The 20,531-nt window shown below is 40.6% G+C and overlaps 1 protein-coding gene across 3 annotated transcripts in view; it reads left to right on the top strand.

Annotated features, from left to right (window-relative positions):
* STAG1 (STAG1 cohesin complex component) overlaps positions 1-20,531 on the top strand; it is a 178,068-nt gene that overhangs the window by 15,813 nt on the left and 141,724 nt on the right. The gene's annotated exons all lie outside the window — the stretch shown is intronic.

Below are 20,531 nucleotides of genomic sequence, written 5' to 3' on the forward strand. Positions count from 1 at the left end.
GCAGTAATTAAGGATGCTATTTTAATTTATAAAAGCCATTAAAGTTGAGCGAGGAAAAAACCTGCCACAGCCCATGAGGGTAAGTGTAAAAGGAGAGTCTGCTTTGAAATTCTTGTTATAGTCTCTGTTGGATTTAGTTAAATAGCTGTGAAACATGAAGCTAGGCGATTCTCTTCTCATATGTGGTATAATTTGTGATATTCCCATGTCCTTGCTAAAGCTGGAGAAGATGGTCCTTGGCATGTTTATCTAATTTTATACTTCAGTTGATAAGGGATAAGAAACTAGATTTTCTTTGTCTGCTCTGTATCTTCTGAGATTTTTCCACTTTAGAGCTGCGGAGATCACAGTTGAAATAAAAATTATGCTTTTCTGCCTAATCAAGCAGCTTCCTCATTTTTAGCTGATGAAAGCTTTTTGGCACCTTGTTCTCAAGCTATCCTTGCTATAGCTGTCAGGTTACTGCTGCTTGTATAGTGGCAGCTCCCCGAAGGAAACGAAGAGGAGCTCAGTGTAGGAGCTGACTCCTGGTGTGCCTCTGGTGCCTGGACCTGCTCAGCCAAGCAGCAGGAGAAGGTCCACGCTGCCTCCTGTTATGATCAACCTGCAAAGCTTTGGGTAAGCTCCAGCAGTAGCCAAGGAGCTAGAGGGAAATGAGGAAAGCACTTCGGCAAGAAGTTCCTTAGTTGCACAAATTTCTTCAAAAGTTCGTCAAAACCTGTAGGTGGTTATTTTGGGTATTGAGTTGCATCATGTCACCTGGAAAGATATTTCTCCAAAAATGATTTATACCTGTGGTTTTGAGCCACCTACCCTCTCTCATTCCTTGCAGTAAGGCAATTACTTGTCTTTTGTGTGGTGGCGAGTTAAGTAGAACAGGGCCTTTCAGCTTTGTCACCACGGAATCACACAGAATCACAGAATTTTCTAGGTTGGAAGAGACCTCAAGATCATCGAGTCCAACCTCTGACCTAACGCTAACAGTCCCCACTAAACCATTTCCCTAAGCTCTACATCTAAATGTCTTTTGAAGACTTCCAGGGATGGTGACTCCACCACTTCCCTGGGCAGCCTGTTCCAGTGCCTCACAACCCTTTCCAGCTGCTTTATAACTGCACACCACTATTCCATTGATCATAATCAGGATTTTTCATTTACTTCTTACCAGGATGAGCCCTTTTTTGCAGAATTGAGGATGCTCTGTGTATAGCAAGCGCATGCTTACACCATTCAGAATTTGGGCTGCTGCAGTAGAGACGTATGTGGGCAAGCAAGTTTGAAGGGTAAGACTAAGGCAGATTACAGGAGCTAAGTTTAGCTGAATAGTTGGTATAAGCACTGTTACCTTTTGCCAATAATGAGAAGTAATTGAAGTTCTCTATCAAGTTCTGAGCTGTTCTAGCTCACTGTTAAAGTCGGGTGTTTCCTAAATGGGGTTTGAGCATGCCCATTCCCTCCTGTTGAAACACGAAGCAGCAGAATTGCTGTTTTGTCACTGAACAGATAATTCTGGAAATGTTTTCGTTTGCTTTTAGTTACTCTGAAGTTTATACTCCCTGCATCTTCCTTGAAGTATTTCTGAAAAATAAGGCTATTAATTTAGTTGGCTTTCCCTCAAATTAAAGGGAAGGGGCTTTTTCTTGTTACACGTAGCTGTATAAGTGCGTGATTATTACCTTAACTACTCAAGTTCTTCACAAAATAGTACCAGTGCTCTTAGAGCACTTCTTTTTGTATATATGATTGCATTGATGTGATCTTCAGTGCTCCTCTTGGGAGGAATGCAATCAATAGGATACTTCAACATTTCTCAGAACAGACTCAGAATCAGGTAGAATGTGAATATTAATATGTAAAAAAATATATTTAAAAATGGAAACTTTTCCTCTGGAAGTGATTGTGCTGTTGGCTCATTTGGGAGACATAAATGACTTGTACTGGACCAGGAGGCTGCCTCTCGTCCTGCATCCTTACAGTTGTTCATTAAGCTGACTGCGTTCGTCGATTATTCTCTGCTCGTACCAGTGCTTTACAACTGCGTATCTAGGAAGTCATAAACAGCTTCCTTTTCTCTGAGATTATATTCTAGGTTCATAAAAGCCACTTATCATTCAAAGTTTATTTAAACAGCAAAACAATTCGAAACGGCCTGGTTACGGAAGGTCAGCAGGGAAAATGACTGAAGCTAAGTATGGCTGTGTTACTGTGGGTGAGCTGGAATAGAGTGCGGTGATCTCTGCATACGCAGCTGTCCTAGGTTCTTGGTACTTGCCTGGGCATGGGGAGTCTCTAAACCTATGATGCTGAGCTGTGCTTTTCTTGTGGAAAGTCCAGGCATTTACTTTTAAAGGATGTGGTCTATTGAGTACTGGAAAAAGAAAGGAGTTGGTTTAAAATCTCTCTCTTGGAAGAATAACTGCATTTATCATAGCAATTTATTATTTTTCTGTTATAAGACACTCACTGAGAGATTTATTGTAACTTCCTAACTGCCCCCTATTCAGGGAGTGTAGTTTTGTGGGGTTAGACATTTCTAGGTACAGTTTGCTAGGTAACAAGATGCAATATCTTTCTGATGGTTTTCATGGATGTTAGCTGTGTTTGCAGTAGTCTTTAGATTTATCAGGTAGATTTTGAATTGATACCAGCTGAGGTAGTGAAGTGCTTTTTGGTCTTAAACTTCCTGAAGAGTTACCATACCCTGTTTCATAACATATAACCTCATAACTTTTCCTGAGGTTGTAAGGTAGTACAGTTACAAGAAAAAAAAATGCTTGTCAACTGGAAACAATTGTTTGTAGTTTCTCCTTTCGCTTGTTTTTGAGCCCTTCCTCTCCTCTACTAAAAATAAAAAGGCTAATAACTCAGAAGGGTAGAGTGATAAGCACTAAATTCTGTGTTAGTAAAGCTGTGGGATATTTGAAATTGTTTCTTTTTGACCCATGTTGAAATCTGGGAGACAGTGAAACAAGCATTTGAAGTAAGGATCATCCATTAGTTCGTGCACGGAGCAATCAATCCTTTAAAATAACCCTTCAGTACACGTCTCATCATCCATGTGTATTTCAGACGCTTTTAAAATAGCAACGGAGCCTGGAGTTTTTTGGTGAATGATATGCTGCTTGGATGGAAAAACAAGATTTTTGCCTGTTGTTTCCTGGGGAATTTCTCAGCTTTTCTTGGTCTACGTGATTTATATCTCCATATAGGCAATTTGATGTCCCATTTGGAAGATTCATGCTGCTTGGTTTGGTTTTCTAAGGCAGTGAGGCTTTGCAACTGTGTCAGGCACTGATGTCCTTGTCAGAACAGCAGGGTGTGCAACCGGGGACAGACAGACAGACAAGCAGAGGGGCATTGGGAGGGCTGTTACAGGAGCAGGACAAGAAGCATTGCTGTTCAGGTCGCTTTTTATAATTTTTGGTCTTGAGTTGCTTTGAAATAGGGCAGGGTTCAGATTTTTATGGTAAGGCATCACGTGGTATGTTAATATATGAAAAGACTGAGTTGCTGCGTGCATCTTTGGAACACAGTGGCCAATTTAGATTGAAATTTGAAGGGGTGAGGTGAGGAAAGAGAAATTCCTGTGGTTTTCGTGAGGGTTAGATAGCTAGATAGTTACTTTGTTAATATTAATTTCCCTTTCCTATCCCTCTCCTACCCGCTGCCCCTAAATAAAAGCAGCAGCAGGATTAAATTATTTTGTGCACCCTCACTAGAATTTGTGCAGAGCTATAGGACAGCAATCTGTTGAGAACCAGGCATCTTTTCCACTGCTTATGAAACTGCTGGAAAAGACAAACACAAGGAAAGCATAAGTACACAGAAGTCTCGGTTGGACAAACACTAAAAAGAGAACTCAAATGAGTCAGGATGGCAACACGGATTTTTGAGTCCCTAATTCCTGAGAGCAGTAATAATGTTCTTACTCGTGAAGGAAATCTTGAACACAGGTTAATACAGAGCAATTAAATTCTTGGGAAAGAGAGCAGAAAAAACAATAAATGCATCAATACCTTCCCATTGATACCCTGTGAAGTAGTTCATCAGATTTAGTTTCCCACTTCATGGCTGAAGATGTGTGCTCTTGCAAATTCATTTATTTAAAGTAGGACTGCGCTTGCCTGTTCCAAAGCCACATAATCCACTTAGGGCCTTGACAGAGAGAAATCCATGAACAAGAGCAAAATACTGTTAGATGAGATTTTCCTGTTGTCTGGGGGAGGAGAGTTTGCCTGTTCACTCTTTTTCACCAGTGGTTAAGGCAGTTCTCTAAAGGGAAGGGGGTGGTATGCTCACCCTGTCACACAGAGGCAGCAAGTGGTTGCAGGATGGGAATGCACCTTGATCGGTGCACTGGGGAATAAGGTTTTATTCAACTTAATGCATTTAAAAATTTGAAATGTTATGGAAAAATATTAAAATTTAGGAAGCACTTCATTTGCTTTTTTTTTTTTTTTTTAATTAGGCAACTTCTTGAGGGCAGTGATCTGTTTGCTGGGGAAAAAATCAGCTTGCTTGCGGCTTCAGGTCAAATTGGACACCTGTACCCTTCAAAGTGCAAATTCAGTTTTGTTCATTGCCAGTGACCAGCGGGGAATTATTACTAGACTGCTGGTAAATATCACTTTCTACAGTTTAATGTTTGAAAAGGAAAAAAAACAAAAAACAAAACATAGCCCTAAATTAAAATAGAAAGCCTGGTGAGTCCCACAGCCTTATTACTGGTACCTTTAAAGAAGGAAAGAAAAAGTGTGAGAATGATGTTCATGATGAATAGGTTATTGGAAAAGAGCCAGGTAGGCTTCATTTAAACAATGAATTTTTCATGATGGTGCTAATGTAGTAATTTAGTAAGAAACAATTATGTTCCAGGAATCCTGATAATAAAGCTGGTATTAATGTGGCCTCTTGACTTTGATCTGAAGAAAAAAGTCAAAAGATGACTTTAGTTTTCACTTGTAAGCATCATAGCTCAGATATTTAATTACAAAGGGAAATCTGTGTAGAAAGAAAACAGCGGACTTTGTAAAAATGCATCTTGTTCCTGTGAATGCTAGCACTGCAGCTCCTCCAAATGTGAAGACAGAAGCAGAATGCATGAGAAATGCAGAGACTCATCTGGGGCAGGGGGAGAACCGGAGAAGTGCTTGGATTTAAATGTTTAGGGTCAACAAATGAATTCTAGGAGGGTTTTATGGAAGGAAGGAAAGAATGCAGTTAAACAGTATTTTTCTCAAAACTGACTGCAGGCTGCTGCCAAAAAGTGTATCCAGTTTCTCCTCCATCCCTTTTCCCTTGTTTTCCGAACCAACTTTATGCTCTTGTCAGCACAACCTGCATCACAGCAACGGAAAGCTTCTCCGAGGGACGTGCTTGACATTTGTGAACGCATCAGTTTTTCACTGGAAATATTTCCAGCTTAGAAGGGGAGTCTTGGGGAGGTAGAGGAAATATTTGAGACTGAAGGAGAGAAGCAGGCTTTCAGAGGTGATCCTGCTGGCAGACCTGGGCCCACGGGCAGGAGCGTGAAGGGGGAAAGACTCCAGGACTAGGGAGGGGATGGGGCCTAGGGGGCCCTCACCTGGGCGGGTGGAAGAAGAGGGACAGGGAGGGGAGCTGGCTGCTGGCAGGGGGCTGCTGTGCCGCTGGCTGGATCTGCAGGGCTCCTGTCGTGGTCGCTGAAGGAGAGGAAACTGCGCTGAGATCGGCACCATCAGTGTTCCTTCATGGGGAACGCTTGGAGAAAGCCTCCCTAATGGTGTGGAGGGGACACAGGAAGAGGGCGGGGAGCTGGGCATGGTCGTGGCACTTGGACCGTGATGGGGAAACGTGGCGTCGCTTCTCCAAATTTCAGCTGATGTCTGGAGGTCACAGGGAGGGTGACAGAAAGGCAGGTAGGGGGTTGTACTGGATAAGGGGAGAGGTAGATTTGGAAAGCAAATGGGAGCAGCTACAGCATGGAGATGATAATAAAAGATTACTTGGCTTGCTTCTTCTTGGAGGGGTGTGTTGGGGTGGGACATGCCTACCTTTCTGAATAAGAAAAAACAAATATCAGGGAGTGAAAAGGATCGAGTTCAAGGGTAGTGTTGATAAAAAAAAAAAAAAATCTAATATATGTAAATGCATGCAGTCAGAAAGATCTGAGTTTTGAGATTATTCTAGGGGAATGTGTGTGTAGGTGCCTTGTGCCCTGCTTTTGGCCTCAGTCGAAATACCAGTCTTGGCAAATCTTTTTCTGTCCAGTGTGGTGTTTTTATCATTACTGATGTATTTATACTGGTGTTTAAAAACAATTAAGAATTTGTATGTGAATGGGCATCACTTTTTGAATGACTTTCAAGGTTAAGACACCTTGCTTCTTTCTCAGTTACATAAAGGTTTGATCCATGAAACTGGTCAGCAACAATCTGGAATTAAAGTTGGTTAGAATTTAAAACTCTGGAGACAAAACTGAGAGTTGTGTTTAATGGTATCTTATTGAAAAGGCTAAAGGAAACTGGATTGTCAAATTTAATACTGTTTAATCAGTCCTGTACCCCATGAGTGCTGCCAGGTGTCCACAGGCAGCAGGAAAAAAAATTGTGCCCATCCTGATGTAAAGCTGGCCTTGTAATGCAGTGCTTTGCTCACTGTTCTTCAGTGTTAGATGGTCTATAACTGGAGATGAAACATTGGCAATAACCGTGTGTGATTTGTGCTCTTGCTGCATGTCAGAGGGAGCCGTCCCTGGGCTGCCCCGCCGTGGTGAGCCCAGCACCAGTGCTGCTGGGTGCTGAGAGCTTGGTGTTTATCCTGAAGCAGCAAGTATAACGGGAAAGTGATTATTTATTTTTTTTTCCTCTTTAACTATGAGAAAATGATCTGAACTGGATTTGTGGGATGTGAGAAAGAAATAGAAACACTTTTCAAGGTTACATTACAGCTAAGAAACCGCTGCCGTGTTTCTGTATTGTTGACAGTGGCGGGTGGCACTTGATCATCCAGAGTCCTTACAAAACTCTCAGATAAGCGTCTGTGTTTTATGGGGGAAATGTTCTCCACTTCAACATGTGCTTAGCTTACAAAAGGTCAGAAAGGACAGTCCAAGAACAGGACATATGTCATAGCCGAGGTGGTAGGTAAGGCAAAAACTTGGCGTTTAGTACATGTGCTTCCATGAAAACCTGCTAGTGCAAAGTGGGGGGGTTTCAGGAAACGGTGCTAAATAAGCTACTCTTGGTAGTTTTACAATACCGCCAAGATTTTAAATTGCGATGGTTAATTTTTCCTGAAGTTTTCTTTTGTCAGTAACTAGCTGGTATTTTTGATGTATATTTCTTAACTGTAGCTAAGCTCTGTGCATTGTAGCTATCACACAGTAAGACAAAAGACATCCAACCAAAAATTGATAGATGTCCAGGTCCAGGGAAAGTTGGTATTATTCACTTAGCTTGAGTGGTAATTAAGAAAAGCTTTACTAGGTGATTTTGTGAAGTCCAGTGAGCTTGAAACTTGATTTTGTTTTAATCGATATATCTTGACGTACCATGTTTTTTCTTATTTCAGGGTTTTTACCCTAAAAAACAAAAACAAACTCCAAGTACTTTGTGTACGTTCCTACATTTTGATTTTACAAGTGGCTTAAACCATTTAATGGTACATGAATGACTCCCCCCTTATGATTGCAGTGTTTTTTCCATAATTAATGAATTTTGTTCCCATGCATAGAAATGCAGGAATTGTATCTTGCTGCTAAATATGTCATCAGATTTTTTGGTAGAGTCTAAACCTGCAATGGGTTTCCAGCTATTTCATTTCATAGATATAATGCTATACTATTTTTGTGTTTGTTTTTTTTTTTTTCTGTAATTTTTTTGGTGTATCTGATGTGTTATCCTGAGCCCCAGTTATTAATTGACAGATGAGTTACACTATGATGGCACTTAAAATGCACAACATGTATTTCTGAAAGCAGTCGTTGCTATAGCAACTTTCTAGTAGGTCACTGGCAGTGTTGTGTGAGTGTGTGCGTATGATTTGGCTGTTAATGCAGACTAATACCGATAGAAAAATGAGAAATGTAAGAATGAGGAAGGAGGTAGCCCTTCCCCCCTCCCTGTTCACTCCCCTCCAAAACAGGGTAAGATCATCTTGTGGGGAAAAATGCTTAGTTAGGATATTGTGTGAATTGGCAAGAAATTGGCTATCATCTGCCATAATTAGATGCTTCTTTCTATTTATGCTAAGATTGTAAGACCAAATTGCCTTAATCTCATTCTGTTTTTCTTTTGGCATCTTCAAAGTTTGTTTAGGAAAGGAGTAGATGCTCAATTATCAGACAGCAATACCTGGTATTTACTGAGCGTAAGGATCTATTCTTAAAGACAAAGAGCTGCATTACACAATGAAAATTTTGAAAAGAATGCATTTTTTTCCTCATCTGGAAGACATTTCAGCAAGGTACCTGCATTTCCATAGCAGTGCGGCCCATCTGCGTGCCCTGGTGGTCCCGTTCCCCCTGGCCACGGGGCCGCTCCATTGCCTTCCTAGCGCTGGCCCTGCGCTCATGTGAATGGGGGGTGAGCCAGTTTAGGGTGCTGATCCAGACAGGAACGACTTCGAAACATGTTTAGTAATTTGTGGGTGATTGCCTGCATTGTGTAAATGGGCAGAAAGCCAAATGTCAGTACAGCCACAGGAGCTGCAGGTCGGGTCGCTGTACATGGCAGTGACTGTGGGGCTTTTCAGAGGGGCCGAAGATGAGATTCCTTGCTGACCTACGGTTTTAGTTTGCTCTAAAACTTAACTAATAATATTGCACAAATACATTCTTTCTTGCATTTGTGTTTTTCTTTGAAATAGATCTCTAATAGGGTCTCTTCTGGTTTTGGTGTTCTGTAATAGCAATGCTCTGCTTTAAGTAGAGATCACTCATGTATTTTTTAGAGAGGTTAAGTTATCGGCAGGTTATTATTTCCAGTCTCAAATTAACAGTGCCTTAAGATATTAGAGAACTTATGATTTCATGTAACACATTCTAGAAATGATAAACAAAAACAATGTAAAGTGTAGCAAGTGTTCTATGATACTGTAAATCACCATAATTTTGTCAAATCATAGAGCTGATTAAAAAGAAACATATATAACAATTTGAATTTTGTTATGCGGTGACTGTTGTTTTCCAAAAGAAACCAACAAGTCATGCTTCATTTATAATTGAGCCAGTAATGTAGAACTGGTGTGCTCTCTGGACAGCAGCAGTGAGAGATGATGGTAAGCAGCAGAGGGAGAGGGCCACAGGGCTTGGGCTGCCTGCCACCTTTTTTTTTTTTTTTTTTCCCCTAGCGTCTCCTGTCCCTCCATTCACCGGTGCACAGCGAGTCAGACCAGTGTCAAGGCTGTTCTGAGGGCAGAAGCAGGAACATGAGACCAGGAGGAGGAAGGAGCAGGGACTGTGTTTCTGGACAGCAGCAACCCCATCAGCTGGGTGCATGAAACCTCATCCCAAGACTAGTGACAATCTTTGCTCCATGTATCTTTATACTGCTGTGTCACCATGTTCTCTGCGTTTTGAGAACTTGATTTGCTGGAAGTGCAAAGTGTTGATTTAACCCCTTAAAAAAAAAATCTTCCTTGGTACTGTTGTATTATTTAAATGACCGTTGAATGCTTTACTAAATGTCCTCATTGTGGATACTGTGTACTCTGGAAAAGCTTGCTCTAACTTTGCCTCAGGGGTGAAGGCAATGCTAAGAGACTAATGTTTAAATTTGTTTGTATGTTTTGTAGGGAGATGGTTACAAGGAACAGGTACAAGAGAAAAGGAAAGCTTATCCTCTTTGTATCTTTATTAAGAATTGTTCCCAGAGGAAGCGTTCCCTTATTTAAGTCCTGGGGTTAGAGCTTTTGGGTAGAACTTGTTCATATCTCATGGGAGTTGAAAATCTGTTTAAGGAAATGCTTCAAAATATTCCTGCTCTTGCTCTCACAGCCTGACAGCTTCAAATGCCAATTACAGTATGTATTTTCACTTTGTGTAGCTGTGTAAAAGATGCTGAAAATTTATTTCGTAACTTTCCGAAGTGCAGAAGAAAGTGTCTGCAACATGTAAAACTGTGTGCTCTGATCCCTTCCCTGCGAAAACAAAAGCCAAGAAGTCTTCCAGGAGAAAATAACCTCTTGGGTGGATCAGCTGCTGGAATTTCCTCTTTCACTGCAGGCCCTGAGCTGCTGGTGATGGCAGTTTCTCTCATCCAGGGCTTCTGTTATATTTCACTCAGTTTCACCAGCAGTGTTTAGAGAGTTTTTTTCATTAGCAGTGTCTTCTACTTCATGAAAAAGGGAGGATGATTCTCTTCTAGGCAGGAATATTTTCCCCTCATCCATTGCTTCTCTCATTGACTGGAAGGAGTTTTGTAAGCCGAAGGCTTGGTGTCAGCAGGCCTGTTGCAGACCTTCATTACAATTACGCAGAGCTCTGTGAGGAGCAGGTATTTTGTGCCATCTGCACTCTGAACCTTAACCCTGTTGTTATTCTCTTCCCCGGAATAAAGGTGTGACTTTCTGCAGACTCTGAAACCAACCAGATACCCCTAAACACCCCATACCTTTACTTTTTTCTTTTTCTTTTTTTTTTTTTTTTTTTTTTTTTAAAGAGTTTGGTTTGTATCAGGATAGCCTCAGGATTCTGGGCTGCTCTTGCTCCCTGTTCTGGGTTCCTCAGAGGAGCTGGTTTGTGCAGCACGGCTTGTGTCTGTTCCTGGTCTCACGTTAGCCTGTTTTCTGTAAGGCAACTCACTGCAGCTGATCTATTTCTAGCTGAGGGGAAGTTAATCCTGTGTTTCCCATCTCAGTTCGCAGTGTAATTTAATCTTTAGAAATCATAACAGGGATTCTTTTTTCCCTGATGGAGGGGGAAAGACTTGCTGTTTGGGTTGCCAAAAAAAAAAAGCCCCCTGTTCTAGCTTTCCAGTACCCCAAGGTTTCCTCTCTGTTTAGGTATCTTCAGCAAAGTAGAGCACTGTGCCAGTTCATACTGCAACCTTGATGGCTTCAGTGCCAACACCACGGAGCAGCTTTCATCTGATGAAAGATGAGGCAGGGTCTCTTCTTTCTTCTGTCTCTCTTTAAGTGGTCTGTTTTGACTAAGCAAGTCATTTTACTAAGCCCAACAGCTGCATTGGTCCAACAAATTGTTTTGGTACTTATCTTCTAGGTCAAAAAAAATATATCTTCCTTCTCCAGGAGGATGGAGTGCTGTTGGTATTACTGGGAGAAAGCACATTGGACTTTTCTTCAAAGCTCACAGAACAGCACAAAAATAAGTGACGTGTTGCTCAGCCACACTTTGCAGTTTGTCATCTGCTTTTCTAAGTAACTTCAGAAATAAAAAACAGGTGTTCCCATATTTCCTTCAGCAGTGCAAAATGCAGTAAAAAAAAAAAAAAAGTTTGCAAATACAGTCTAAATATCCAAGTAAATTGGTGACAGTTTCAGAGCTTGAGTTGTTGTCACATGTTCAAATAAATGTGTTTGTACTGACTCAGGAGGAAAAGCAATCTTCAATATACGCAAAGAGGAAGAAGGTGAGAAACATGAAGTTGTTCTGTTGTTAGTGGAATTAGCAAAGCCTATTTTGGCCACCCTGTTATATTCCTTACTGAATCCACGGCCTTCCCTGTGTCCTTGAAGGCTCCCCAACCTGTGTGTGATGCCTCTGCTGTAGCACCGTGCACTGCTGCACCTTCGGCTTTGCGTGCCTTGCCTTGGGCCGAGCAGGACACACGGGTGGCTCTGAGCTGCAGCTCGCGCCTCCACAGGAGCACGAGGCTCAGCCAGTGCTTCCCTACAGAAACCAATTTGGGGGTACCTGTCTTTCTGCCAGGTGTCTTTGGGTTTGCCAGCGTGTTTATCGAGAGACAGAGTGCAAATAGCCTGGGTATGTATGGATTCCTTAGGAAGAGACTGGATCAGCTGCCTGTCTGGCTTGCATGTTGACTTCTCTGTCCTCGTCGCCTGCTCCGTATTTCAGATAAAGCTTATCTGGTTTTAGTTTGTCCAGTCTGGAGCTGGGTTCTCAGCTGGTTTCACATAGTACGATTATCTTCTGCCATCTCTACAGTCGTCATGCCTATATCCAGGCCAATGACTGAGCAGTGAAAGAGGCAGTATTTGCAAACATAATTTCCCAAGAAAGTTTCCTTTTACTGGATTTATTGCTGTGTGGAAGACATTTTTAAGCAGCAAAGAATAGGCAGTTTCACCCCCTACTGATTCTTCCTGGGGCTCTTGACTGACTGAGATTCATTTCATCACTGCATGATAGAAGCTTTTCTTGAGGAATGTTTACTAAGCTAAAATAAATGTTGTCCCCAGGTGCTAATTTGTCTTTCCCTAGTGATATTTCCACTTTGGACTACTGCAGAACTATTCCCAATTTTTTGTAGTACTTGACAACAATTTCTCTCGTATTCAGTATCGTTGCATCGATTTCCCATGCCTGGTGTGTCAGAGTGCTCATTTGGGAACACGGGTGGGGAGTAACCACTTTAGCATATCTGTAATGTCTTGAATCCTTACGTTCCTCTGTTTTCCTCCAGAGTGCCCTTGTGTTGGAATCCAAGTCAGAAGGCTTGTAGGTGCAGGTGAGGCATTTGGAGGTCAGATGATAGTGCTGTGAAATATCAGGCACAATTCTGTATCAAACACCTTCAGTGTGAAGTGAGATCACAACCCTTGGTGCAGGTGGGAAGCAATTGCTGTGAGGTCTGTTGCAGTGGGGGGAGAACATGAAAGTTATTTCCCATGGGGCAGAGAGACAAGTTACCTTCACCATTGAATGTGGACATAGCATAACCATGGGGATGGAGGAAACTAGTGGGTAATAAAGCCACATTCACTTTTGAGTCAATTGTTTTAAATGATTGTCAATTTTTAATTTCCAGGCTTGTTTCAGTAATGCTTAGGATCATGAGCAAGAACTTAACTGGAATAGTTTTGCTCTGTGAGAAGTGTTCTGCTGGTAAATAGTTACTGAGTTGATGCTGTTAGTACTGCTGGTTTCAACGGTGTAGCTTTAGGCAAGTCATCTTCAGGCTTCGGTGACTGACATTAGCCTGGAGTATGCCTGTGTGAGACCGGTGGATTTGGGTTTGCATTTTGATTGCAGTCTGAGACATCTATTGTGGTCACTGGGGAAATGTGTTTGCAGGTTGGTTTTCTTATTTTTAGCTCCAACATGGTTACCGGTGTCCATGGAAAAACGTGCTTCTGCTCACAGGTGTGTGACAGCCGGGTTGTTTGGAGACCGGGAGATGAGAGTGTTCGAAGCTATGCTTTTCCAGTAGAGGTTTTAACAGTATACTGGTATAAGTCATAGGCTGTGTGCCACTTGTAAAAACCAAGGACACAACCTGAGGCAGGGGCTGTCAGAGCATGGTTGTGATGTTTGTACAGCTCATTCAAAATGTTGATATTCTGTCGTGTAGGGGTGGCTTTGGGGAAAGTTCTCCTTAGATCAGCAAGCGAGCAGCTCCTGGTGTCTTGCAGCCTGTCTGGGCCCCTGGTGGCAGCAGGCCTTGTGCCATCAGCTGGGGGGGTCCAAAGAACGGTCTGATAGCAACGTGGCTGAGATCATGGTTTCTCAGGAAGTGGTTGGGATTGGGAGATAAGGTTTGATTCTGCAATTGGAAGATGGTTTTTATAGTTTCATGGCCAATTTTACCTTGTCTACCTCTGCTATGCTTCTTGGCTAATTCAGTTTTCACAGACTCTTCTTAGGAAGACTTTTCTTAGGTGTTAGTAGTTTAGGTACTCTGATGCTCTTTCTGTTAGCAGCTATGTGAACTTAGGGGAGGTTGTTATTTTAGAGTAAGGTCAAGAAAATGATAACCTCCCTTCTTGAGCATTTGTGTGCACCCCCTAAAGATCATGCAAGTACCAAAATCAGTCACTTCCCAGAGTTTTCCATTTATATGTGACTTCAAAATGCTTGTGTTTTTTGATAATCTGGACAAATTGTTTTTCAGTTTCTCTAGGCTTTTCTCATTAGTCCTGTATAGGGAGGCAAGGGGGGAATACAAAACAAAGAAATAAATACTCAAAGAGCAAAAGCCTGAATCGTTCTGAGTTTTCTCCTTTCCCTTACTGTTCTGCGTGTGAGGCTTTGCTTTTTTTTTTTTCCATGAAAATTGGTTTTATTGTTGGCAATTTTCCAGATGCAATGCATAATAGAACACCAGATGTCCACTGCATAGAAAAATTACAGATGAGTAAACACTCTTCTAAGGTAGCATAAAAATCTATTAACACTGCTTCTGGTTGTTATCAATATCAATATCAATAATCCAGATATTGGCCTAAGATTAGAACTCAGTGCCATAACTCTTAGTCTTGAGCAATCAGACCATAATTATTTGCTTATGAGTGATGGCATGCCTGGAGCCCCCGGTGATCTCGGTCACAGTTGTGAATGCTCAGTGCTGCAGAAAATCAGGTCAAGTGTCTTGCTGGGTGTCCGCAGAGCGAGGAGCAGTTATGGTTAAGAGTTTGTAAGAATAACAAAAGAAAAGCAAGCCTGTCTCATATGTTCATTCTGTCAGATCTACTTTGATTTTGAAATAATAATCCAGAAAATGAAAAAGATAGGAAATTTCTGTTCTTGAGAAAGCTGTCTCTTCCAGGCAATCATCTGCTTTGGGGCAAATTATTAATTTCTTTAGTATTAGCCCTCCTAGGTGTTACAAGAAAGCAGTACATGATAATGGAAGACTAGTGAAATATAAACACTGGGCACGATGAAACAATTGAATGACGTTTGTCTTTGGAATGAACTACACTGTTAGAAACTGTGGCTAAAAGATTGTATCAGCTTTCCTGGGCAAAGCTGGTAGTGTCAGTGCCTCAGTACAGGAATTAGCTTATACGTTTTGGAAATAGTAGCAGAAGATACAGAGAGATGGATTGGTTTTGGCAGTTCACACATTTTTTGAAACAGAAAACTAAGTGTAGAAATGTGATAGTATAACTAAATGCTTGGAGGTTTTTGCCATTTAGGAATTTTATTCCCAGCTCTACAAGAAGTGATTTGCGTAACCTTTCAGTGTGAGGTCTTGCATTTGTAATTGTGGAGTGTGTGGAGTAATATTGCACGGTAGAAAGTGAGACTTGAGATGATATTTCTGGCTGGCTGGGCAGGACATCTCCAGGCTAAAAGCATTTGGTGAGAGGAAGTAGCAGCAGCTGTTCTGCACGTTGTTTAGAGTCAGTTCTACACATTGGTGAAACTGTAGATAAACTGAAGAGACAACGGAAATTGAAAGCCAAGTTAAATGGACAGCTAGGGGTTGCCACTAGATTATTTTTGTTCCTGCATTTATGTGTAACACATCTGGAAATGTCTTTAAAGAAGGAAGGGGGAGTAAGAAATCTCAGTCAATGGTAATGGACATCTACTGAACACTTTAATTTTGTGTTGGTTTTGATTTCACTTTTCTCAGTTGTCCATTAGCTTTTTGAGCCCACTTCCATTTTTTCATTTTATTCATTAATTTCCTATTGAAGTTATCCAAGGAAAAACAAATTACCTACCTTCAACTTGGTGTTCTGATGTTGCCCTCCTGAAAGACTTATAACCAAACTGTATGCTACACTCTTCAAAGCTGTTTCTTTGCTGCAAAACCAAATGTCCCTGTCTCTGTTGTACTGGAGAGCACAGCGCTGGATATGGAGCTGCCCATGTGTCTCCCTGGCTCTGGGTAGAGAAGAAGGATCACCACCCATGATGTGCTGGTAGCGTTCGGCACAGTGCAGCCCAGGAGATGCTGTCAGCCTTTGCAGCAAGGTTACATTGCTGGCTTGCCTTCGAGTTGTGGTCTACCAGGACCCCCGGGTCTTTTTTTTTGGGAAAACCCTTTCAGAAGGTTGCAGACCACACAGCAGCTGAGCTTGCTGTGTGCTTTGACTACTGAAAGAACTTGCCGGTGCTTGGTGTTTTTCTACCACTTAGACTTTTGGTCTTTGGCATACACATTTTAGACAATGAAATAATCTTAAAGGTAAGCTAAATAAGCATTATGTTGTTTGGCTTTAAATTGTAATACTAATTTTCAGAGTCAGGGCTGTGAAAGAGGTCATTTAGTTTTGCTTTCAGCTTATGTGGCTGCAGGGTTAACAAATTAAAGTTCCAAACCTGCAGCAGAAATCAAGCTTATGCTTTTACAAATGCATTGGGTTAGTTCTTGTTAACTTTTTTTTTAGTTCCTCGGGATTTAGAATTTACACTTTCGATTCCTAACTATTATTGTCACTTTGCAGATGGGATAGCTGAGCAGGAAGGATTTAAGCAATGTGCTCAAGGCCATGCATGGCGCTGGATGAAGCAATAAAAGGCTAGAATTGATCTGCTTGCCTGCAAGATCCTCTTTGCTCTCTCACCTTGTTGATCAAAGCTCTTGGAGTTCTGCTTCAATGTGCAGCATGCTACCTTCTAACAGGATTGTCATTTGCTGCTGATGCAGGCCTGTTACTAGCTGTCAAATGCTGCTGTTGGGTGGGATTACTGAGGGGACAAATCTTGTCTCTAAATATGAAAAACTTGAGTTTTATAGGTCTTTTTTATGGTGCTATGTCATGGCTTGCCATCGTGTGTTATAGCTTCTCATCTGCACAAGCAAGAAGTTTGAAGCTCTTGAGTTTCCTTCAGACCTTAATGGCGTCGAGAAGGGTTCTGCTTTATCAATTTTAAACCTGCAAGAAGAGATGTAACAGGAAGCATCGAGAGAGAAAGCAAAGTCATTTTAAATGGAAAATGAAATTAAAATGAAGTTATGATGTGGGGACATTACCATTTCAATAGTAGAAGATACTGCACCGTTAGAAGGAGTATAGATATCTTTTGTGCTTGGTTGGGACAAAGTCACTTGGTCAACGAAGGAAAGGGTTTTGAAAAATGGAGTCAGTCAAATACCAGTTGTCTTTTATTTTGTGTATCTTCTAGGCCATGGAATAAATAATCATGTAACTCATTACTGAATTTAGTAATTACTTGTTTGTGTTTTTGTTTCAAGTTTTGGTTTCAGGTGTATGGCATGTAGGTACATAGGTCAGTTGAACTTGCTCCAAGCAACAATCAAATCCATCTGCTTTCAGGTTCATGTCAGGGGCAAATAATCTAAAGACCTTGGGGGGTAACTTTTCATGTTAGAAGAACTTAGAGCAAATGTTTGCAGAATGCATGTGTCAGACTTGTTGTAAAATTGCAAAGCTTTTCTTAAAGCTAAGCTCGTTATGAAATACATATCGAAGAAAAATTAGCATAAAAATGATAACTTACAGGAAAAGGTTGTGTTGTTTTTTTTTTTTTTTTTTTTTTCAAAGAAGCAATTCTATATAATGGTCATTGTTTCAGCTTTGGTTATTGTACATATATTAAAAAAATAGAAGTGAAAAAGGGGATAGTTGACTTGTTTCTCCAATGTATGCTTCAGCTGAATGGTCTCTTCTACTCTCTCCTTCATACCCCTTTATTGGTCATTTGTAGCTATGCCAGCATAAATTGATGTCATCTTAGAACCCAGATGTGCAGGTTCAAAAAGCTGCAAACGTGCTAAGATGATTAAAACTGGGATTGAGAGAAGGCATTGCATCTCGAAAAATGCCTCGAATAGAAGCAGTTGGCTGCAATTTATCAGGACTTGTTTAACAGTGTCATGTTTGTGATAAATAATCCCCAAAGTGAAAGTCTGATGGGTTCCTCCCTTACTCTTCTCCTCCTCTTCTTCCTTCCACAATGTGATAGGAAAGAGGTGACAAAACAGGAATCTTGTCTTAAGCTTTCAAGAGTTTGTATAAATGGCTTTATATGACTGAATAAGACAAAAAGGGGGAGAATTTGACAAGTTCATAAGAACGTCATTAAGAAGAGGTGTTTCTTTTATTAAAACCAGAGAAAACACAATTGTATATTCTATAATGATCAAGGATTTTTTCACAATTGTTGGATTTTAATTGCAATACTAAATTGAGAACTCTGTTCCAAACTCATAGAGCTTTTCATTAGCCATTGCAGTAACTTAAATTTTATTTCCAGACCAACCTGAAGCAACATGGGTGATAATTAAAAACTGAATTTTGGAAACAACTGGTGGTGTTTCTTTGATGTCAGAGGAGTTTTGTCATTGTATGAAGTTGTAAAGCAGACTGTAAGGGTTTCCAAGCTTCAGCTGAGGAAGAAAGAACATATCCAAAACAACAGCCAGCACAACTGTATTGGATAGGGATGAAGGATACAGCTGACTCGGACTGTGTCATGGGGTGGTGGTATTCCATGCAGTGTCAGACTCCACTTCTGATCAGTTCCATGAAATGGGCAGGATTGTGATGACTCCTTGGTTTGAGCTTTTGGCTCTGAGACATTCCTTTCTCAGCTTTTCAGCGCTGACAGTTCTTGTATTTCTCAGTCTCTGGCTTAACACTTGTTAACTGCCTTTGAAACTTGCCTTTATTCAAACAAAAGATGTTAGAAGGACAACTTCACTATTTTCTAGCTGTCCAAGTCTGGATCTACTACATAGAGTTGTTTTTTTTTTCCCGTTCAGCATAAGGACTTTGAGAACATACCAGAGGACCTTGCAGTTGCCTTGATGTCAGCTCATTTTCCATTTCCACTGTGTTGAGGCTGTGGGTCCAGCTTTCTTGGTTCCTCAGTCACTTCTGAGTGAAAGAGCTCACCTCTTCTCCTTGGGGCTTTTTATACCCTTAATTCCATGCTTTCTTTTAGGCCAGGATTGTACTTTTTGAGTAAGTTATAGCTGAGCAAGTACACTTTCTCTCATGTGTTGAAAGCACTTCTAGTTACTGCCTGAGCATGTAAAGCACAACAGTTGTTGAGGGTGATAACTAAGTTGAAAAGGAAAACTTAACAACAAAAACAACAACAAAAAACCCTCCACATAGCAGCTGTCCAGAACGCATTATATGCCTGTGTAAAATATTGCACAGGAAATGCATGTGAATTTTGGTGAACTTCTTTGGGAGATTGAGTTGAATGACTAATACCCTGTTAGAATTGAAGGCAAACTGAAGATACAAGACAGACAGAAGAAGATCCTCTGAAGTCCAGTTAACACATGCAAGAGTATGTGCATGTGTGCTTGTGTGCGAATACTAAAAACATATTTAGTCTGCTTTAAATAAAGGGAAGGTATTACTAAAAAGGACTGACTTTTCCAGACAAAAATGCATATAAATCATGGAGTACCTGATGTGCTGTCACAGTGATGAGATACTTTAAGTAAGCTGTAATGTAAAACTGTTTATAACATGTAGTAGTAAGTACTGGCAGAAGTAGTTGTAGGCATCTGTGAGTCAAATTGGAACTGTAACAACCAGAGGCAAAAAAAAAAAAAAGTCTGTTCACATTGTATGCTTAAGTTTTTGGTAAATAAAAACTGATGTGTATATATAGTAGGATGGAAAATAATACTTTACATCTTGTCCTGTTTTGCTTACACTGGTGCAGTTTTATTTAGATATTGTTTGGTGCTAGTTACGTTACCTCTTTCTGGCTTGATTTTCCTGCTCTGTCTTGTGCAAAACTGCTAGAGCACAGAAAGGACTGCCTGGTGAGAAGAAATTAAGGACTTAAATAATAGAGATTTAAAATATACAGTGTTTGATTATTTTTTTAAAGGCAGCCAAGATAAATTCTTGGTAATTACCATTATTCAACTGTAGTGCACCATGTAACTGTTCATATTACCACAAGATCTGTAAAAGGAGGGGGGGGGAGGAAACAAATTATTTTAGTTTCTCCAGAACTTGCATTTTCTGGAAAAGGAGGATAGCAGCTGTATGTTGTATTTTTAAGATTAGCACACCTGTCAACTCCTTGATTAGTCTTCCAGGTAGAGATTTTACCAGTGGGTCTAGAGGTAGCATGGATGCAGTCTATTTTATTGTTTAAACTTAAAACTTTGGTTTCATTAAATTAAAATATTTCCTATTGCGGCTAGACACTTCAGCTTCTGACTTAGCTTCCCTGAAATGCAGTCACATAAAACGGTGAACCTGCTAGTGTAGTTCCATTAAGGGAGATACTATCAGGAGCACTACTTTACACCAGTTTGTTGTTGTGCCTAAATGAAAGCTTGTACATTTTTGGTGCAGGTCTTTAGTCTTCATTCAAAACCTTAAAAAAGGATTGTTTCTTATGAAACAAACTTTTCTTCTTTCAAGTTTAGTCTATTGTGTGAGTAGAAAATAGATTCCTTAAATTTTTATTATCCCAGGCTTTATGGTTGCTTATGCTTGTATATTTTTCTTGTTTATTTAAACTTTCTCAGAGTTCTGTTTGTATTTTTACATTAGCTACAGTAAATAAGCGCGTGGTAATACAATACTTTGTGTAATCAAAAAGAAAAAAAATAGATTAAAAAAAAAAAAAACACGTAAAGTTGCCTAAGCAAAATTGTAAAAACTGAGTGCAAGAATATCATTAAGGTGTCCTGGGGACATTTATTCAAAATTTCAGGTGGTCTAATAGTGAT

This window comes from Netta rufina (assembly GCF_964035555.1).
Source record: "Netta rufina genome assembly, chromosome: 9".
Lineage (NCBI taxonomy): Eukaryota > Metazoa > Chordata > Aves > Anseriformes > Anatidae > Netta > Netta rufina.